Below are 20,894 nucleotides of genomic sequence, written 5' to 3'. Positions count from 1 at the left end.
CCTGAAGACACCCTGTTTTCCCCTTCATGCTACATGGGCAGTACCCTCATCCCGACATTGTTTTTCAAGAGTATTTTGTCTTCTTTTTAACATTGCATAGCAATGTAACTGTTCCTGAGTTCCTTTTGTGTTGCCTACCTCCCTGGAATATACGTTCCATGGGGCAGCAATGTTTGTAACTGATGCCATACCTAGAGTTCTGGCAACGCGGTCTCACAAGCACTGTGCCTGAATGAGTATTTACTGAATATCTTCCATTAACACACAGCTGTTCCGTTCATTTTTCATTTCATTCATTGTTTTTGTTTTCGTACTATCTAAATGTATTTGGGCTTATTTCCTTCCAAAATTAGACCATTAAGTTGAGAAATGGCATATCTCTTCTCTACATGCCCCAGTGCAAAACAATTAAGAGCCATATTACCCAAGTCTGAGAACCCCAGGAAACGTTTGAATGCCTGAGTAAATGGATAAATGAACAAACAGCACTTCACAGACCCGCAGTCTCCACAACTGCAGCGACTCTAAATTCATGAGCTTTGTCCTTGTTTTTTTGTTTTTGTCTTTAAACTATGATGGGTGCAAATTTGCATTAACATGTGTTCTAATATTTTGTTTGAAGAAATAATAACCCTTAGCTGACAAAAGCTAAAATTTAGCTTCAAACGTTCTAATAAATCGTTAACGTAAGTGAGAGTTTTCCACACACCCTGAGGCATCAACATTGCTGGGCGAAACTGAAGGTTTAAGAGAAAGAAATTATTGCCACAGAAAGTGCTGTTTCAAACTGCTTGTTTCTTCCCCCAGCCTTTTCTATAGACTTCATATGAGCACTGCATCCACAACACCCCAGCCCTCACTTCCAAACTCAAACTCAGAGCTATGCGTGTCATGCGTACCTTCGGGAGGGCGTGACTGTTTCTTTCCATCCCAGTGATAGAGAGATCAAAGGGAAGCTGAACTATCACTAGGAGACTGGAGTGAAGGGGAACTGGAAACCTTCCAGTCTGCGCAGAGGTTGTTTTCAAGGAAAATATACACATCAAGATGTTTAAATATAAAAGGGAAAACATTCTGGGGTCTTGAAATCTCCCTTCTTTTCCTATACAGCTAATATATTATACAAGTGGATTGGAAGGGTATATATACATCTTACTCATAAACACGTATAAAAGCAAAGATTTTACATTTATTTAATTAATCCTACCCTGAAATACATACTGTATTAAACCCTACATATATACTATTTTTGCATTTATTTAGTTAGTCCTACCCTAGAACACTTATTTCATATTTTGTCAAGCCCTACATATAAGCCATTACAGTAGCTTTAGGTTCACAACAGTCTCCGACTATTATAGCCAATAGAGAGATGGCAACTTTAATACAAATTGACAATATTAAATTCACAAGCAACAGAGTAATTCTGAGAGTCAATTCTGAGAGTTAACAATCCACTTAAATTTACTTATGGAAGTTTGACATTTTACCATACAACTGCTGAGAGTGTTTTAGACAATCTATTTTAAAACCGTGGAATCAAATGAAGTCCCCATTTAAAAAGTATTAACAATATTTCCTTATATTACCTATCAATAACATTTCCCCAAACTGGCCACCCCCACCATTACACACACTGTATTTAGACTTTAGCTTCATCTGTGGATTAAGCCATTCACTAAGTCAGAGCCCTTGTGATTCCGTCTCCTGTGGAGGCATCATCAGAGACAAGCCCTGGGTATCCTCTGTCTGCAGCACGTTTCAGTTCAATCAAGTGACAATGAAACTATCCACCATAATCCAGCCTTCCCTGCTGGCTCTTGATCTCTTCCTCTGAATGCTCTGCTCTACTTTCCCTCCTTTATTTTCTGTTACAGGCTTATCAGTTTTATCAAAGAGTTAGTTTATTAGTTTCTTTCAGATGCAACCTCCATGTTTAAGAACAGGAGAGTAATATTTCATTGTCTATAATTATTTAGCACTTTGTACTAACTATCAATCTCTATGAGTATATTTTGTCTGAATCTATTACTATTATAGACTGTTGAAAATGGGTTTAAAATGTGATTATGTATATGTTTAAACTTACACACATTTCAAAATGACAAAGATCATTTTCTTATGAACACAGCAAACACCTACTAAACATTTATACATTTCTTAAATAGAGATGCTTCTTGCCTTTCATTTAATGGTAGTATCTACAAATTAGTAGACTGCAATATTAATTGATGAAGTAGGGATTCTTTCCTAAACAGAATGTGTGAATCTTTGGAATGGAAGATGACAGTACAAAGCAAGATGAAATCCATAAGTAAGAAATCATGGCTCAGTGATCCTCTACCACAGCACGCACACACACACACACACACACACACACACACGCACACATAAGCACAGAGTAATATAGGGCCTCAAAACACTAACAAGCAGTGCTCTATTGTGTTGATAACTCCAATTTTACCTCAGACTCAGAACTTTATCTCTGTTCCACCCTTTATCACATTTGCCCCTGGCTATTCTGAGCACCAATGTGATTGCTCACAATAGCCATGGTCATGGGAAAGAATCCAAGAGAAATGTGCATTTCTCTGGTCCCTCTTGAGCTGTCTTTATTTTCTAGTCCCTACAGATGTATATACAATGGGTTTGAATAATTCCCACTTCTGGTGTCTGGTGGCAAGACAAGGGCATACTTAAAAGTTTATACATACGCTGAATAACCAAGGTTTCTTCTTGACCCTGTTTTAGCCTAAGAAACTGGGCAATTCACAACATCTCTGTGTCTGCGACCTCTCAGGGTAATGTGCTATCAATAATAACCCTCCTTTCAGAACTGTGAGTTAAGTGACATTGGACCAGTTAGATAAACAAGACAGCACATGATAAAAGGCAGTTGATACTGTTTGTAAAATAATAAATATATAGTATGGTTCGATCACTAATTTCAATTATCTGGAGTAACTCAATTAAATAAATCCTGAAAACTATTTTAAGGCAGTAAAATTTCAATGTAGATAAATACAATAATGTAAGAACAGAAAAAGTGGGCTATAACTACGCATGTGTAAGTGGTTGTCTTCCTTAAGTGGCTATTTCTTTACAAGGTCATGATAGTCAGTCCAACCCAGTGACCAAACCTGAAGTTCCTCCAATCTTTCCCAAGTAATTTCCTTAAATGTTGTGCCTCTGTCATCTGTATATAGGATCCTTCTTTCTGTCCTCAGTTGCTTTTTTTTTTTTCTGGAGGGACTAGATTGTCCCTTCATATAAACAGAAGCACATAGTCAATGGATTTGTTTCCTAGGTAGAAACTCACTGGGAATTTGTGGAAAATTTCATTTTCCTTCCCACCACTCTTCCATACCCTGTGGTGAAAATGAGAGAGAGGAGGGAAGGTATTGGAAATTTATCAGCTGCAAACAGAAGGTTTACCACACTGCATATTTATGATTCAGTTATTTTTAACATTCCTGCTGCGCCTTATCAATTTAGTTGATGATGAGTTCAAGTGAGAATGTGCTGTATTAAATTTTGAGAAACAACAAAATAATTTAGCATAGGATACAATCACGAAATTAATCAGTATTTGCAGACTTTATCTCACATAATACAAATACTTCTTTCTGAGATTTCTACATTGTTGTTTAAATTGCTTAATATTACATTTTAAGTTCATCCATTTTTTCTCACATGAAGAACCAATAATATATGTATGTATATATAAAAACAAATATATATATATATAAAGCTAAATATAAATTAAAGAGAAAGCAATGAATTCAGGCAATAGACACAAGTTATGACAGAAGATATAAGACTATTACTTTTCTAGTTCAAGATCTGTCATAGATTGTTGTATTTTGTTTTGATGGTGGATAATTGTATAAAACATTTGATAATAAAATTTAGAATTTAATCTGAGGTTTCATACCTACTACTTCTAAATTCAATTCTAAGTGTAAGGAAGTTCATGAAGTAGTACAAACTTTAAGTCTGTCTAATGTGATGTGGGATGCCTTCATTTATTTGCACGTATTTTATAATTCAGCTGATTTTAAAAATAATAAAATCTTTTGGAACTTTTGATGTTATTTTCCACCATTTCGTAGAACTAATGATTTAAAATGTTCAGATTTTATAAACACAAAAATCAACCTATGAAATTCATTGTTGGGTGGCAGGAAATTGAGACAAGATCATTTGGATGGCATAGAACTCACTAGGTAGCTCAGACTGAGTCCAACTTTACAGTATTCCTCTGTCTCTCAAGTGCTAGAATTTCCTATACATACCTCCAAACTCAGTAATTATTATTTTTATCAATTAATTAATTGATCTTTACATCCCAATCCCACTTCCCCTTCCCTCTTCTCCTCCCACTCCTGCCACATTACCCCCACCCCATCCCCCACTATGCCTCAGAGAAGATAAGGTGTGTCCTGGGAAGTCAACTAAATCTGTATCATCATCACCTCCTTGAGGTATGAAAAACAGCCCAAATCGCATGTACATGCAAGAAGTTCTCATGATAGCTATCAAAATGAAGAGGTAATATCTGCATTCAAACTAATTTATTTTGCTTCTATTATATCATTCTCTTATTAAATTATTCTAATTATGTTAATTAAAAAATCCATTTCTTTTCTAATTTTATTTTTTAGTAAATGCATGATGAGGGCTATGATCACATAATTTGAGTGAAGTCGGCATATCGTGAACAATTCCATGCACATATTTTCACAGTATAATGGTTTAGTGGATCCAAATTATCTGGAAGCCACACGAAAATAAAGGGGTAGCGATTTTCTTTAAACATTAAAACAAAAGCCAAAAAAAATCTTTCTAGATATGAGCATAGCTGGTTAGAAGCACTGTGGATTGGAAGAGCTACCCAGACATGGAGGGGAAGGCCTGCTTGCAGAAGTTGTGGTGATCTTCAGAAAAGCACCAGAGAGGGGCTGGAGAGATGGCTCAGAGGTTAAGAGCATTGCCTGTTCTTCCAAAGGTCCTGAGTTCAATTCCCAGCAACCACATGGTGGCTCACAACCATCTCATAATGAGGTCTGGTGCCCTCTTCTGGCCTGCGGGTATACACACAGACAGACTATTGTATGCATAATAAATAAATATTTTTAAAAAAAAGCACCAGAGATTTCACTAGTGTCTTTATGAGTGTTTTGCTTAAATTGAGTATTGATGGGTTTGGTCCCCATTGCTAAGTGAATAACAAAATCCTTGCTCAGAGCAATTAAAAGGACTAAGGGGCTGATAAACAATTCTGTCTGTGAAAAAGGAAAATGGAGCCTAACAGGCCTGCCAGCTGACTGTACGCCACAGCAAGAGCCTCGTTAGAAGGTTTGATGAGGTGGTTTTGCTGCAACAAGACCCCAGGGAGCAGACTGCATCTCTGCTTTGTATCACCACTGGGGCATTTAATCACTGCTGCTACTGTGTGTTGCACCGTTTCCCAGAAACCTGCATACATCACCACAGGAGTTCAACTTCTCATGCATTCATTACTTTTTGTGTTAGTCTCTTCTCATCTCTTCTGTTTATAATTGGACTGGTGAAATGAGTCGAGGGGCGTTCAGACAATCCTCTCCTTCTGTGTAGCTTCTCCAGGTCCTGCCAAGGCAGGAACAGTACTAGTTACCAATTTCAGAAAATAGATGTTCCCTGTGATTTCTGTATGGCCACAAGGATGAATGATATGTGAGGACCCAGATTATGCCCTTGATATTCCCGTCTGCCCAGGAAAGCAGCCCGTGATGCACAGTCCTCTTCGCACTGTTTGTCCACATGTTCTGACTCTACATCACCTGCCTATGTCTCCTCTAGGAGAACACGACGGTGTGATCCAATCTGTCTTTTTCACTCCCCAAGAACAAATTCTACACCTGCAAATTGAGTCAGGCTGTATATAGTTGCAGCTCTGTTCCAAGTTCCATTAGTCAGAGAGAAAAACTATTTCTCAATATTGGGATGCAATTGGATGAGGTGTTCTACAAAACCTCAACCGCGTCACATAAATTTCTGTCTTTGAAGAGTTTTATCTAGGTGACCTGCCCAAGCCTATCTCTTTAGTTTACCTAATGTACTTTTTAAAATATGGCTGTTAAATACAACCTTAACAACCACAATACAGAAAAATCGACCTTGTGAAGTGAAACTTTTCTCTAGGAAGAACTTTGCTTACTCTAGGTTAGTATTTTTACTGAATTGTATCCATAACCCCTGCAGTATCCAATGCAATGGCTAAGCCCCTTGCTGTCAGTGTGTTTTAAGCAAATGAACACAAAGGCAACCTCTAACCAAAGCCAGGTAGCCTGTAAGTCACTAAAGTGCATACACTGCCTCTCATGTTGTCCCCAATGCTGCAGCATATCCAGAAGGGAGGTCAGAAACCACCTTCCCAACTTCTCCACTGTTCTGTGGTTTCTCTAGCAGAAGTCATCATAGAGAGTAAGTTTAGGAAGACAAAAAAAGAAATGGAGGAAGAAGAAGAAAAAGAAGGATGAGGAGTAAGGCAAGAAGGAGAAGAAGGAGGTGAAGAGGAGGAAGAGGGGAATGAATGGAGTCCTTTAAGAAACCAAGTAGAAAGGAGCTGAGAAACCTACCTGCTGAGTCACCACAAATATTTGGATTTATGAAAAATCTTAGTGTCAGCTGGATACTTTATACAATGCCAGCCTTACTCAAATTAGACTCCAATGTAACTTGTTATTAGCATGGCTAAGATATAAGCTAGTGATTCTTAGAGGATTTCTCTTAGATAAAGGCATATTCTTTTTTATTGATTTTTATTGAGCTCTACATTTTCTCTGCATATTCTTAATTACTTCTAGATGATGATTACTGAACAATTTTGTTGAAGAAAAGCAATGATAACATATATGCATTCACTCCACACGAACCAACTAATACGACCTATAGAAGTAATTATCAAAAAAGCCTTTACAAGATATTCATAATCTCATAGATGAGAGGAACCTAGAAAATGTACATGGTTAAATGATACATCAAAATACAGGCAACCCAAAGCTATTAAAATAAAATTTATCTAGAAACTGCAGCACACCAGACACCATTTTAAGTTTTTCGCACATTTAAATTGTAGGAGGAGTATATGCCACACATGGCCAAAAGAATGCATAGAATAAGGAGTGTATGTCACACACAGACAAAACAATGCATAGAAGAAGGAGTGTATGCCACACATACACTATGCGAAAGAGCGCATAGAAGGAGTGTATGTCACTCACAAATGAAGCAGTTCAGAATCTAGAGCAATTATGCCAGGGACCTGGAGGCAGGACCTGATTCAGAGGCTGTAGAGAGGTTCATGGCTTGGTCAACCTGCTTCCTTACAGAACACAAAACCAACAATCCAGGGTGATAACTGTGCGGTAGGCATGAAAGTCTGGCCTACAGCACAGTCTTAGAGAGGCATTTTCTCATTTTAGGCTCTTTCATCTTGTAAAACTATATCCTTGTCAAGTGGGCAGAACTAGCCAACACATTTATATTTATTACCAATGTAGAGACACACAAGATCCTATTGTCTGTTTACAAAGAAAGTGAGCAGAACCAAGAGAGATGTGTAGTGGTCAAATGAGTCCCACAGGCTCACGTGTTTGAACTCTCGGTTCCCAGATACTCAGGCTCTTTTGAAAGAATATAGAACGTAAGTCATAAGGCCTAGCTGGGTGATTTAGGTCATTGGGGAAAAACAACAAGGATTCAACCCTAAATATGTCCCACAGTGTGAACACACCACAATGTAAGTTCCTGCAGCCTCCGACGAAGCCTCACACCATCCGATTTCAATAACATGCTGACCCCTATAAATTGTGAACGGAAATAAACCCGCAGTTGCCTCTAGGAGACATCTGTCACAGCGGTGAGAAAAAGAGCTAATCCACTTGCCCGTGTTACCACAGCTACTGGGAGCCAAGGTGACAGTCTGACACTTGAATGTTAAAAATAGTACAAAATGCACTTTCAGCTTATGATATGCAGGCCTCCAAAGTGCAGACATGACATATGTGAAGATGTATCAGGAGACATGACATTTCAGCAGACTTCAAAAGATGTTCAGCAAGATGTTCTACCGTCCGTTCTGAAGCGTCTATGCAAGTACAGTGTTTCCCACGCGGTGCTCCTCTTAAGGCATCTTAACTCTCCTTCCGGTGCCTTCCGGTGTAATCATGCTGCTTGTTTTGCTTTATATGAGAATTCCTTTTCCTTTCCTGAATTCAAAAGTCAGAAATTGACATGAAAAATTGATTTGAGAACATGGACCTAAATTAATCTCCCATTAAGCTTTCTTAAGTTTGTAAATATGTGTTTGTAGCAGATAGGAAATTTCTCTTTGAACCTTCCATATGGACTAGATTGCTGCTTACAATAAGCCAATACCCTCGTGCCACATGATATCACAGGACAAATCTCTACCCAGGGCTGATCATGAAGTCAGGAGTCGTTTCCTTTGATGTCTGCAGTGTGGACTTCCTCTTAATGCTGATGCTTAAGGAATCTTACTTCAAGTATTTTATAGTTTTATAATCTATTGCATGCTGTAATAGCATTCAACATGGGGCATTTCTTAGGCAGCACAGCCTAGATTAGGGAATCCACTGATGCCAAGTCAGATAGACACATGGAGATTACAGGGGCTAAGAATTACCTGTAGCTGGAACGAGAAGACAGAACATAGCTCTTACCACAGAAGTGATTCACTGTGGCTTCCATTTGTAACATGATGTCTGTGGAGGCTTTATAGGAGAAGGGTCCCATAGAAGAAATGGCAAAATCAGATATATGCTACAAGACCTAAGAGACATAAGCAGGTAGCAGGAGGCAGGGTCATGCACCAGACTAGTGGCACAGGCAGAGAGTACCAAGGATAGTTAGTTAAGCACAGAAAGTAGGTGACATCAGGAACCAAGGCAAAAATTGAGACACGAAAGATCCTCTATGTTCTCCTCAACCAGGAAGCAACCTAAAGCTGGAGCTGAGGGCATAGAGCTTAGGGAACAAGAAGGTAACACTCATGGGGGGAGCAGGGGTCGAAAGAGAAGTTAGAACATTTTGACAACGAGGTCATCCGAGCATCACCACTGACATCTATACAGAAATCTTACGAATGTATAAAATGTCAAACTATCTAACAAAAGAGGTTTATTCCATCAAAAAGTGTAACAATTTTATATAATGGCTCCAGTGATGATCTCACCCTTAAAGCAGGAGAAGAGTAGGCATAGTAACTTCCAGGTTCATGAACTTTTCCATGTACCTACCTTGCATCACAGGTGTGCAGAGAGTGTTTGAGGTGTGATCCTAACACTCCCTTGTGCTGTAAAGGAGGACGGAAGTCTTGCTTCCCCCTTCCCCCCACCCCGGCCACCAATGATGGATGAGGCCAGATTCCTTTCTGGTCTTGGATTATTTAGTTCTGGAGATTTGTGCAGTGTCAGCTAAGAAAAAAAAATCTGTCTTTTACAAACAGCTCTCTAATGATAACAAATGGTCACGTTCAACTGGGCAGAAGCCGTTTCTCTGGATGTTCTTTCTGAGGATTGATGACATCAGCTCAGTGTGTCTATAGACAGAGAACATCCTTAAGATGATGACTGAAACCATCACCAATGTCGTACCCTAAGTAGGTTTCTCTTCATTTAGGTCCTCTACACATGCCATGACATTTTCCACCACACTTCAGCTGATTGGATTGTCCTAACTTCAGGTAAATCAGAATGCATGCTACCAGAGACTTCAGAAGCCCACAGTTCAGGTGACTTCTGAACTGGTTTGCCTTCTATTTATCCTTTAATGCTGAATAAATAATAAATAAAATGCATCGTGGAGGTCTACACAGGTGCTGTGTAAGCCAAAGATCGCAACGGCGCAGCAGAGCTCCTATCTGAAAGCTAATAAATCAGGAGCAGTCTGGGTCCGAAAACTGCAAGAACAGCGCAGCTGCTGGAGTTTCCCAGCCACACTGAATTAAATCAGAAAAAGAACAATGGTGCTCCTTTGATTTTTTTTCCCACTTAAATCTAATAAAAGCAGAAATACTAGTGTTTACGATTCTTTTAGTCAAACAGAGCTCAAAAGATGGATGCATCTACCTAGTCGCACTTGAACTGTAGATCACGTTAGCTGACATAAGACTTCTCTCATTGATAAAAGTTATGATAGTTATTCTGAAATTCAGTAGTGAGAGAGATGAACTATTTCTCTACCACCAGATAGAGCGCTAGACCTTGTTTTATTGATGCATTCATTTAGTAAGCCCACGATACCTCATTAAGTAAAAGAGCTATACAGAACTGCAGCACTTTACAGACTCTTAAGTCAGACTCGTTAGGGATTAAGTAAAAGTATTGTGAAATAATTCAGCAGGATTGCTGGAAGACGAGCAGGTGAGGGCTGGGCATGGCGCTCACGGTCAAGGCATTCCTGCAAATGAGATTCGCTCAGAAGCCTCTTCTCACTCCTCACTGGAAACGTGAACGTTGTCACGGAACAATCTTTCTGAGAGTAAAATTTTGAAAAGAAGTATAACACTGAACTGAAAAGTATAACTATAAAATCTCTAATTAAAGAAAACTGTGTAAAAAAATAATTTAAATAAAAAAATTAAAATAGAAATAGATACAAACAAAAAAATCTCTAATTAAAGTCCTTTGTTAAATGTAAGTAAATGGGTACATTATTTTAAATCTCTATATTTAAAGTAATCATATTAAAATCAAAAGTATGGAATCTCTTCCAGCAACAGCACAAGTGCATCGCAGGCATAAGGCCCTGTGATCAATTCCCAGAGTAAAATGTGTGTCTATGGATTTGGAGAAAACACATTATAGGTAGTTATTGTATTTTAAAGTTGTCATAATTAGAAACTGTAGTAGTAAAACACTTTCTTGATTCTAGGGCTCTCAGCCGTGGTAGCCTTACAGGTGACAAAACTGGATCTAGGGAACACAGACTTTGCCCCTACCTCTGGAATCCAAATTCAATCCTATTAATTTGTAAGAAGTCTTTGGCTTTACCAGGTGACAGGAAAACAACTAGTGTGGCTTTTGGGATTAAAGGTGTGTGTTACCATAACCTGGTCTGTAAGGCTGACCAGTGGGCTATTTTACTCTCAGATCTTCAGGTAGTCTTTATTTATTCAAATACAATTGAAATGGCACTACAGTGTTCTGTAAGCTTCTGGTTTCTTCATAGGCATATCCTTCTTCAGGTTGGGAAAGTCTTCTGCTATAATTTGGTTGAGTGTATTTTCTGTGCATTTGAGCTTTTTCTATCCCTATTATTCTTAGGTTTGGTTTTTCATAGTGTCCCGGATTTCCTGGATGTTTTGGGTTACAGATTTGTTGGATTTAACATTTTCTTTGACTGATGAATCTATATTTCCTCTACTGTATTTTCAACTCCTGAGGTTCTTCCTTTCATCTCTTGTAATCTGCTGGTTATGCTTGTATCTGTAGTTGGTGTTCATTTACCCAGATTTTTTCATTTCCTGAATTCCTTAAGTTTTTGTTTTCTTCATTGACTCTATTTCAATTTTCAAGTCTTGAACTGTTTGCTTCACCTGTTTATTTGTTTGTTTGTTCGTTTTTTATTCTGATTTTCTTGGCTTTCCCTTTTAGAGGAGAAGGAGCAAGAATATGAACAAAGGGGTCAAGACCATGAGGGTTATACACACTGAAATCTTACCTGAGCAAATGGGAGCCCACAAACTCTGGCCTGACAGTGGGGGAAACCAGCATGGACGAAACTTGACCTTCTGAATGTGACTGACAATTTTATGGCTGGGGAAGACTGTCGGGGAAGACTGTGGGGCCACCGGCAATGAGACCGGGATTTATCCCTACTGCTTGTACTGTCTTTCTGGAACCCAGTTTCGAGGGATACTTTACTCAGCCTAGATATAGTTGGGAGGCCTTGGTCCTGCCTCAAACTATGTGCTAGGCTTTTGTGAATTCTTATGGGAAGCTTTACCCTTTCTGATTAGTGGATGGGGGTTGGGGTGGGGAGAAAGTGGAGGGAGTGGGGGGAGGAGGAGAGAGAGTGGGAACTGGAATAAATATGTAGGGTTTTTTGTTTGTTTGTTTGTTTTTGTTTTATAGCGGCCTTCCCAGGGAAAAGAACACAGATTGATTGTGCATTAGGAGATCTCGCAGGCAGGTCTGTATTGTGGGTCCCAGATTTGTAGCCTTGCTCCTCTATTCTGTTTATAGTAGGCTAAATTTGGAAACAAGTTAGATATTCACTAACTGTTGAATCATAAAATTATATAATATATATATATATATACATGTGTGTATGTGTATATATATATATGCATATATATTTCAGTTCTTCAGTGTTCTCTGTAGTTTGACTTTCTAACTGCCATCTAACTCTTCCTTCTAGTCATATCTTATTTTTTATCGTGTTAATTTTAACTTCTTAGTGCAAAAATTATTTTCTTTCATTTGAGTGTGCTATTATGTACAGACTATCTACTTTTACATTAGTAAGTAACTAATATAAATATCAAAAACCATAGATACATTCTACTTTACAAGATTATGAACTTAAAAACATGAGCACTTCATTATGTGAAAACATCATTGTGATATCATTATTTTGTCAAATAAATATATATTATTAAATGTTTATTAAGATTATGACTTTGGATACAAGAGAGCTGTTATTTCACACATTTTTTCTTTAAAAATGAAGTTAGGTACAGTGATCTACAGTAGTGTTGTGCTCCTGTGCTTTAAGAATATAAAGCCTTTATAAAAAAAGAAAAAAGAAAACAAAATACAGAGTATTGGAGGTAAGCAGTGGTCACTAAATTCTACAGATCTTGAAAAAAGTAAATTAGATGTCATTTGAAGGTTCAATCTCTTGTCAACAGTGAGGCATACCAGGAATGTGACTCAAAAACCTGGCAGTTTTGTCTCTGAGACTATACCCGTGATATAGAGACAGCACACAGAAATCAACCGTGTGTGAGATAGGCCTTCTCACACATTCATCACAGCTTCCTTTCTGACACATCAGACACGATTCAATCCAACATTGAAGAAGTTGTTTCTTAATCCAGGGCACTAAAGGATTCATGATGACATCCAGGATAGTGAAAACCACTTCAGAAAGAGTAGAGAAGATAATTTGTTCACACAGTGATTTGAGGAATAGTGATACTGATTCCCATCATGAGAGTAGATATGTGTGGCATTAGAACTGCTGTTGTTTTTTTTTTTTTGAAATGGGATTTTCTTTTGAACCATAAATTACCCAAAAATTCTCAACCTAGCCCAGAATAGCCTTAACTTCATAATCCTTTGCCTGAGCATTTCAAGTGCTGGGATACAGGACTGTACCACAATGCATGGCTATATGGATACAATATTTCAAAGCAAGTTAGCAAAAGTGAATGTATAATTGAATGATTTAAATATGAGCTTATATTCAAGTAAGAAGTAAAATTGAACATGGATGATTAGTCCATCTTCCATCAAAGTCCTTATTCCTTAAACTACATCAATTTCGCTCTCAGGAGACTATATTGTAACAGGATATTGATTAGGAAAAATGTTAAGTGTAAAGAAAATATTTTACTAACAAGTATTAGTATAAACTGACACATGTGCATCTTCAACATAAATTTTAAAGCAACATAAATGTCTAGATGACTACAGATTTTATGATAGTGAAATTATTGTTCTCTGCATCTTAAATAGGGCTAAAAATCCTGATTAGTTAGACTTCACAATACAAATTACCATCAACAAGTGGTCATATATACTCAAGAGTATGCACAAAGTCACATAATAGCTTACATGTCTTTCTTTCTATTTTACTATGATATTCTCATGTCTGTGAAACTTGGTAACCATGGCATAATGAAACAAAGCATGAAACAAAAAGATTTTATGCATTTTATTGGTAATATCTAAAAAAGAAAATCAACCACTTCTGCTCCATTCCTCATGCTGACCTTTTAAATTCATATTCAGGATTACACTAGAAAGCTGATTATAGAAAACCTTTTTAAATGTCAAGGGAACATAAAGCCATGCCTTGGGTGCAAAAAAAAAAACAAATGAAATATACTGCAATAATTTCTATAGTGAGGATGAGAGAAAACAGAGGTTTTGAGTCCCAAAGAAAGAGTAATGGGTTCTTCCCACAATAGGAAAGTGTTCAGCTGGTACCTGAAAGACCTGAGAGAAGATGTAATTTGGAAGATGCCTTGAAGGATAGTCGAACTCCACTGAGTTGAAAAGAGGAAAATAAAATTTCAGATGGAATAAACAACAGAACAGAAGCCCAGAGGAACCAGAAAGCGTGGCTTGTTTATTTCACCTGGGCAAAACACAACTTCCACTAGAAAGAGAATAAAGGTTCATTCTGAATAAGAGATAAGGAACCATGGCCTGAGAACATATCTTTAATAATGTGTCTCATCATAGAAGTGCTTTGATGAATGATTTTATGGTTACAAGATCAAAGAAAGTAATAAATCCAGGTATTAAAAACATGCATGATAGAGACAAGGGTAAAACAGTTATAACAAAGAGGGGAAAACACTGCCACATGTTTTAGGTCTTATCTGATAACGCTTAGTTTGAGTTGTTGAAAGCTAGTAGTCGGGATACGTTAAGTCACTCAATCTTTCTAATGCTGGGACCCTTTAATACAATTCCTTGTGTGGTGGTGACTCTCAACCATAAAGTTATTTTCACTGCTACTTTGTAACCCTAATATTGTTACTTTTATGTATCATAATGTTAATATTTTGGGAGATAGAGATTTTCCAAGGGGCTCATGATACAAGGTTGAGAAGCACTGCTCTAAAGGTTTTTGGTTGGTAGCTGAAAGGAAAATGTTAGACCCAAAATTACATACAGTGGATATTTAGTAAGAGAACACAATAAAACAAGATAACTTGGGTCTGAATCTATAACATCCCAACTCTGCCATGATATTTGGGCTTATGGAATTTAGAACATATGTAACAGTGTTAAAATTTTTTGGATTCTACAATCAAAATCTGCTAGGTGTGATCTTAAGGAAAAACCTTATAAGACATTCTAAAGGAAAGACTGAAATTCTCCATATATTCATTAAAGGTAGGAGTACATTAAGTCCTTAAATGAGAAGCATACAACCTTAGATAAAAGGTTGTATGGACAAATTATTTTAAATTAATATTTCACTAAATTAATCAATTGCATCACTAAGACTAAGAATAATCATCAGCAATAAGAACATTATAATAGCGTAGTTAAAAAGAAAGAACCAGCAAGTATCTGAAAAAAGGAATGAAAAGAACCCATGTCAAGGTACATTTTTGAAGTAGGGAAAAAAAAACTGGGAATTAAACACAATAGTCTGGAAAAATGAGAACACTAAGGAATTTTCTGATTTGGACAACTGAAAAGATGCCACTGACACAAAATGCCAACAATTACAATTATGACATTCATGGTGCACATCTTTTCACAGCTGAATTGAAACTATCTGCAAACACTTTTAAACATTTGGAACATTGCCGGGAGAAATTTAGAAAACCAACAGATAGTAGTGAGTGTTGCTGGAGTATTGCGGTACCTGTCTGTGCACTGGTATGCACATGTAGTCTTTCACTCTCTGTGATAAGAAAACAAAAAGAGAACAGGCCTGAATGTGGTGAGGAAGACATGGGTGCAAATTAATATATTTGAACCACAGAATATTTAATGAATATCATTCATGGCTATTTTTTTATATGGGGAAGGTTTAATGATGAGGGCATGTAAGAATTTTCCAGAAAAAATAATACAGAGGAAGAAAACAAAATAAAAAAAGAAATTTTTATAGTTCAGAATAGAGAAATATAACACTTCTAGAGAAACAAGTACAAACACAGTAGAAAATAATACAGTTGAGTCCTACAGAGAAAGCACACTGAGAGTTCAGGATTGTCTAAAACAACACAAAAACAAAAAGGAAAGTTAAAGGTGAGTTTTCTTATGTGCGATTAGGGACAGTATGAGGGTCATATACACAGTATTGAATTTATTAATTTCTTTTGGAATTCTGTGGTTTTTTTTCAAGCGTCCATGCATTCTGAAAATATTTCAGTTCTTTCAGTAATAACTAGCTAGAGACTGCTGTATGCCAAGTCTACAAAAAATGTAATGTTATAATCAAATGCAGATAACCCCGCTGTAGGATTTAATAGGTGTGTCCATGCTGCCGCAGTCAGGAGAGCCCATACAGAGCGGGGAACTGAAAGAGGCAAGAGAGGTCTGCTGTGCCAATAATTCTGACAAGGAGGGGCATTGGGAAAACACAAGGAAACACAAGAAAGAGAAAACAGCTGAGTTCCACTTGGCTTTAAAGAAGTAACCTCTCTGCATTTCCTCCTTTCAATATGTGTATCAGAAGAAATAGAAAAGTGGACAAAATCAGTTATGTAAAGAAAGGAGAAAAGGCAAGACAGACCTTTGGGAGTACCTAGTTCGTGTAATGCATGATATTGAGCCGTCACTCAAAGCAGCGCAGATATTGATGCCCTTGTCAAAGAAGAGAACTGATTTTTGACACTTTTCGAGACGTAGCATTAAGCAGAAAGAATCTAGTTTCAATTGAGCCTTATCAAATTTATTAACCAAATTTGATTCTGCTGAGACTCAAATGCTCATTTTTCAAAACAACCTTTCAGAAATATTATGGATGTTTCGATCAAGTTTCCAATGAAGGGGACAACTTTATGCCTTGATAAATGTACTCTGTACGATCATGTAATAAATTATGTTGAATATACACCACAAAAATATGGATAATCCTAAAAGTAATAATGATACAGAACCATCTTACCTAATAATCACTGAAATAATGGTTAACTTGTATATCGATAATAAATTATAAAGACAAAATCTTCTAATAAATTATTACTTCTTGACTGTCAATTGCCAATTTCTATACCTTTACTTTCTCGCACAAGATTTTAACTATGTATAACCATAAAAATATTGTCAAAGTATCCATGTGTCATAATTACAAATTCTTGTTGACAAATATTATGCAAATGCATATCATAACAAATAAATATGAATGTAATAGGGAAGCCAATGATGTTTAATGCTAGTGAAAGTAGACCAAACACTAAGCACTAACTTTAACATAATTTATTTCATTGATGTCCCATGCTCTAAAAAGTCATATTCAATGGCATTTTGTAAGAATTTAAATTTGAATTTGTAGTTTAGAAATATGTCTTTCATTTTATATATAATGATCTGAAATATATTGGAGGTGATTAATGTGACAATCAGAAAAGTTATTTTAGGGGCTGGAGAGATGGCTCGGCACTTAAGAGCATTCCCTGCTCTTCCAAAGGTCCTGAGTTCAATTCCTGGCAACCACATGGTAGCTCACAACCATCTGCAATGAGGTCTGGTGCCCTCTTCTGGCCTTCAGGCATACACACAGACAGAATATTGTATACATAATAAATATTTTAAAAAAGTTATTTTAGTATGAAAATAAATTTTCTTACATAATTAAAATAATGTTAATGAAACAAAACCTTTTCTAGCACATGAAAAAAATACTATTAGATGGGAAAAGAGGACAAATTGTAAAAATTAAATATGTTTCCACTTAAGCATCATTCTAGAAAAATGTTTTAAGAGCAAAATTTGCTATGAAAAAAGTCAATACATAAAATTGGTTTATTTGAAATTATAATGTGATGTTCACCAAGTTTTCAACACCTGTATTCATTTCATAAAACATTATTTTAAAGCAATTGTCAAAAATGACTATCAATGGTCATTAGCATCTTACAGCCAAGACCTTCCCAAACTAATTCCTATTATTTTGTATGCATTGTTATTACATTACAATTTTTCAGAAAAGCTATATGTTTTAATGCAAAAATGAAACAACAATAAAGGACACTAATTATATATCTTTTAAATAATTATCAGATTCTTGAAACTAATTTAAATGGTCTTTGAATAAGTCTGCAATATAAGACTTTCCTCATGTAATTTGTACAGATTCAGTAAATACTTAAAAGATTATACAAATAAAAGACCCTGAAACAAAGAGTAATGACAAGTTTTTGAAAAGACATACTTTATATACAAAAAGTAATTGTTTGACAATTGATATTATCAAAATAATGTAAAAATTAGATGTGAATTCTAAAATATTTATATTTTAACTTGATCAAGAAACATAACAAATATTTCTATTGCAGATTTGGACAGTTTAATATCAGAATATAAAACCAGTCGTTCATCTTTATGCCTTCCACACCTAATAAATCACTTCACAAATTTCACGCAACAACAAATAGGCAACAGTGTCCAACGTCTGTCTTACCAGTCAATTTCCACGCTGAACCCCTCATCTAAAAGTCACTTCTGAAAACCCTGCTGAGATCCTATGTTCTCTGCTCTGGTCATGTTCCTGCAGACGGAGGGCAGCATCTGTCCTGCTGCTTGAGTTCAGTAAATAACATTCTACAGGAACACAGCCCCACTCATTACCTACATCTTTCTACAGTTGCTTCCCTGACACTGCAACAGAGCTGGTCCTCATGAGAAAGGTGAGGGGCCCCAAGGCAGAACGTGTTGGCTCTCTGGTTCTGTAAAGAAAAGTTAAATTGGAAGACTGTTCTAGAAAAATGTAAAGCTTCTAATAAGTAACACACATCACTAAACTTGGGACGAGTCTAAGCAGTCTTTTGTCATTTGTTTTCAGAAATGAAGTCATGAAATAAAGATAGTAGACCATCACTTAAGTCTTGACTTAGATGCAGAAAGGGCAGGAGCTCTGCTCAAGCAAAACTACTATCAAATGGCAGAACCAGAGCTACAAATGATACCTCATTCCCGCTGAAGACCAGCCTCCTCTTACAGGGGAGAGGCAGCCAAATTTCAACCATACTAACTTTTAATGATTAACACAGATGAAGGCACATTATAAAATTGTAATGCACTATGCAATTTCTTGATTATCTTTGCTAGTAGGTTTCTTAGGGTTTTTTCCTTAGGATTGTATTATTATATTATATAGTATATTAACATACACACCCCAATAGATAAGTAATTTCTATTTATTTGATTGGTTTTCTGAAATCAGAAAAATCTCTCAACGAGGACTGGACAAGGTACTAATCTATGAGCTTAGCAGAATATCATTAGGAATCATTTCGTTGTTTTTTCTTTTCCTTTTTTGTCTTTTAATGTCATCATTTTTAGTATTGTTTCTGATATGTACTTTCCTAAAAAAAATTGCATAGTGTATTTTAATTTTTTAACTTTCTTTTTGTTTATTCGTTATGTTGTTCACATAATGCATCTTGATCCCATTTATTTCCATGCCCTTCGTATCTACCCTCTGTCACTGCAACCGCCCCTACAGAGTAAAATAAAATAAAATTTAAGAGAAACAGGGAAAAATTTCCTTGTGGGAGATGTAATGTGACACAGTGAGTCATGAAATAAACCCTTTTATACACATGCTGTGGGGTAACATTTCTGCACTCTGTGAATATGTATGGTTCTCATTGATTGACAATAAAAGCTGCCTTGGCCTATTGCAAGGCAGAATGTAGCTAGGCAGGAAAGTCAAACTGAATACACGGAGAAGGAAGGGCAGAACCAGGGAAAGAGACATGAGTAGCCACCCAAGAAGCAAGATGCCAGATGACCAATAAAAGACACAGCCCTGTGACAATACTTAGATTAATAAAAAATGGTTAATTTAAATGTAAGAGCTAGTTAGTAATAAGCCTTAACTGTAAGTCAAGCAGTTTGTAAATAATATTTAGCCTCTGAGTGATTATTTAGAATCAGCTACAAATTGGAGTGGAACAGAGAAACCTCTGTTTACACATGGCAGCTCAGGTGGGCTAGGAATTTCCACGTGAGACCTGAAAAGTCTCCAAAAAAAAAAAAATGATTCTAAACCATAAAAACCCACTCAAGCACAGTTTCTTGGTAACTATCTCTTCTCTCCTGGAAGGCTCTGTTTCCTGGTGACCAGCAGAGGGCATGGGTCCTTTAAAAAGTAACTTACTGGTTGATGCTGGCACATATGGCTCTTTGGGGAGGTCCTCCTACAGAGCACTTGAATGGGGTTTGTGGACTGTGGGCTGTATGCTACTTGGTAACAGCATTGACGCAACAGCTTCCCAGAGCTGGGGTGCAAAGTACCATGCTCACAACTTTGGGGCTGACTCACCCACATCTCTGCCAACAGTGTCTCTCTCAGAGTGCTGCCCCGTCCATGTGTGGTGCAGAACCTACCTTCCTGAGTGCTGCAGCTGGTAAGGGGCAAGAGTGGTTCTCCCGCTCTAATGACCTTAGAGCCTGCTCTCCCACCTGCCTCAGCAACAGAGGGGCAGGAGAGGAGGGCATTTCTCTCCCACCTATGCTGTTATACACCAGATGAAGGGTGAAGCCAGACCTTCTACATTCACGTTCTAAAGGACAGCTCAGCTCTGCCACTGTCTGCTGTTGCCCGAGTATTGCAGCCAGGAAGGGAAGGGTCAGCTTATGTGCCAGCCAGAGGCATTAGGAGCAAGGAAGAAGGGCATCACATCTTCCCTTTGCCCTCATCGCAGCACCGATGAGAGAAGTGGTAACGGCTGTTTCCCCTCATGCCATCAGGGCTGGCTCACCTGTGCCCTTTTCTAGGGGTTCAGTTCTGCTGGGGTGCCCAGATGAGACACAGGGTCCATTCACTCAAGTGCTGCAGCTGGCGAGGGATTGGGGAAGGGCCACCACCTGCTGCAAGGTTAAGGAGCACGAGGAGGAGGGCATCTTTCCCTCACCCCTGCCACCACATGGAAGACTCGAGGGGCGTCACCTGTTCTCCCATTC

Source organism: Myodes glareolus, chromosome 20, assembly GCF_982192425.1.
Source record: "Myodes glareolus chromosome 20, mMyoGla1.1, whole genome shotgun sequence".
Classification (NCBI taxonomy): Eukaryota; Metazoa; Chordata; class Mammalia; order Rodentia; family Cricetidae; genus Myodes; species Myodes glareolus.
The sequence above is the reverse complement of the archived record's forward strand: the minus strand, read 5'-3'. Positions refer to the sequence as shown.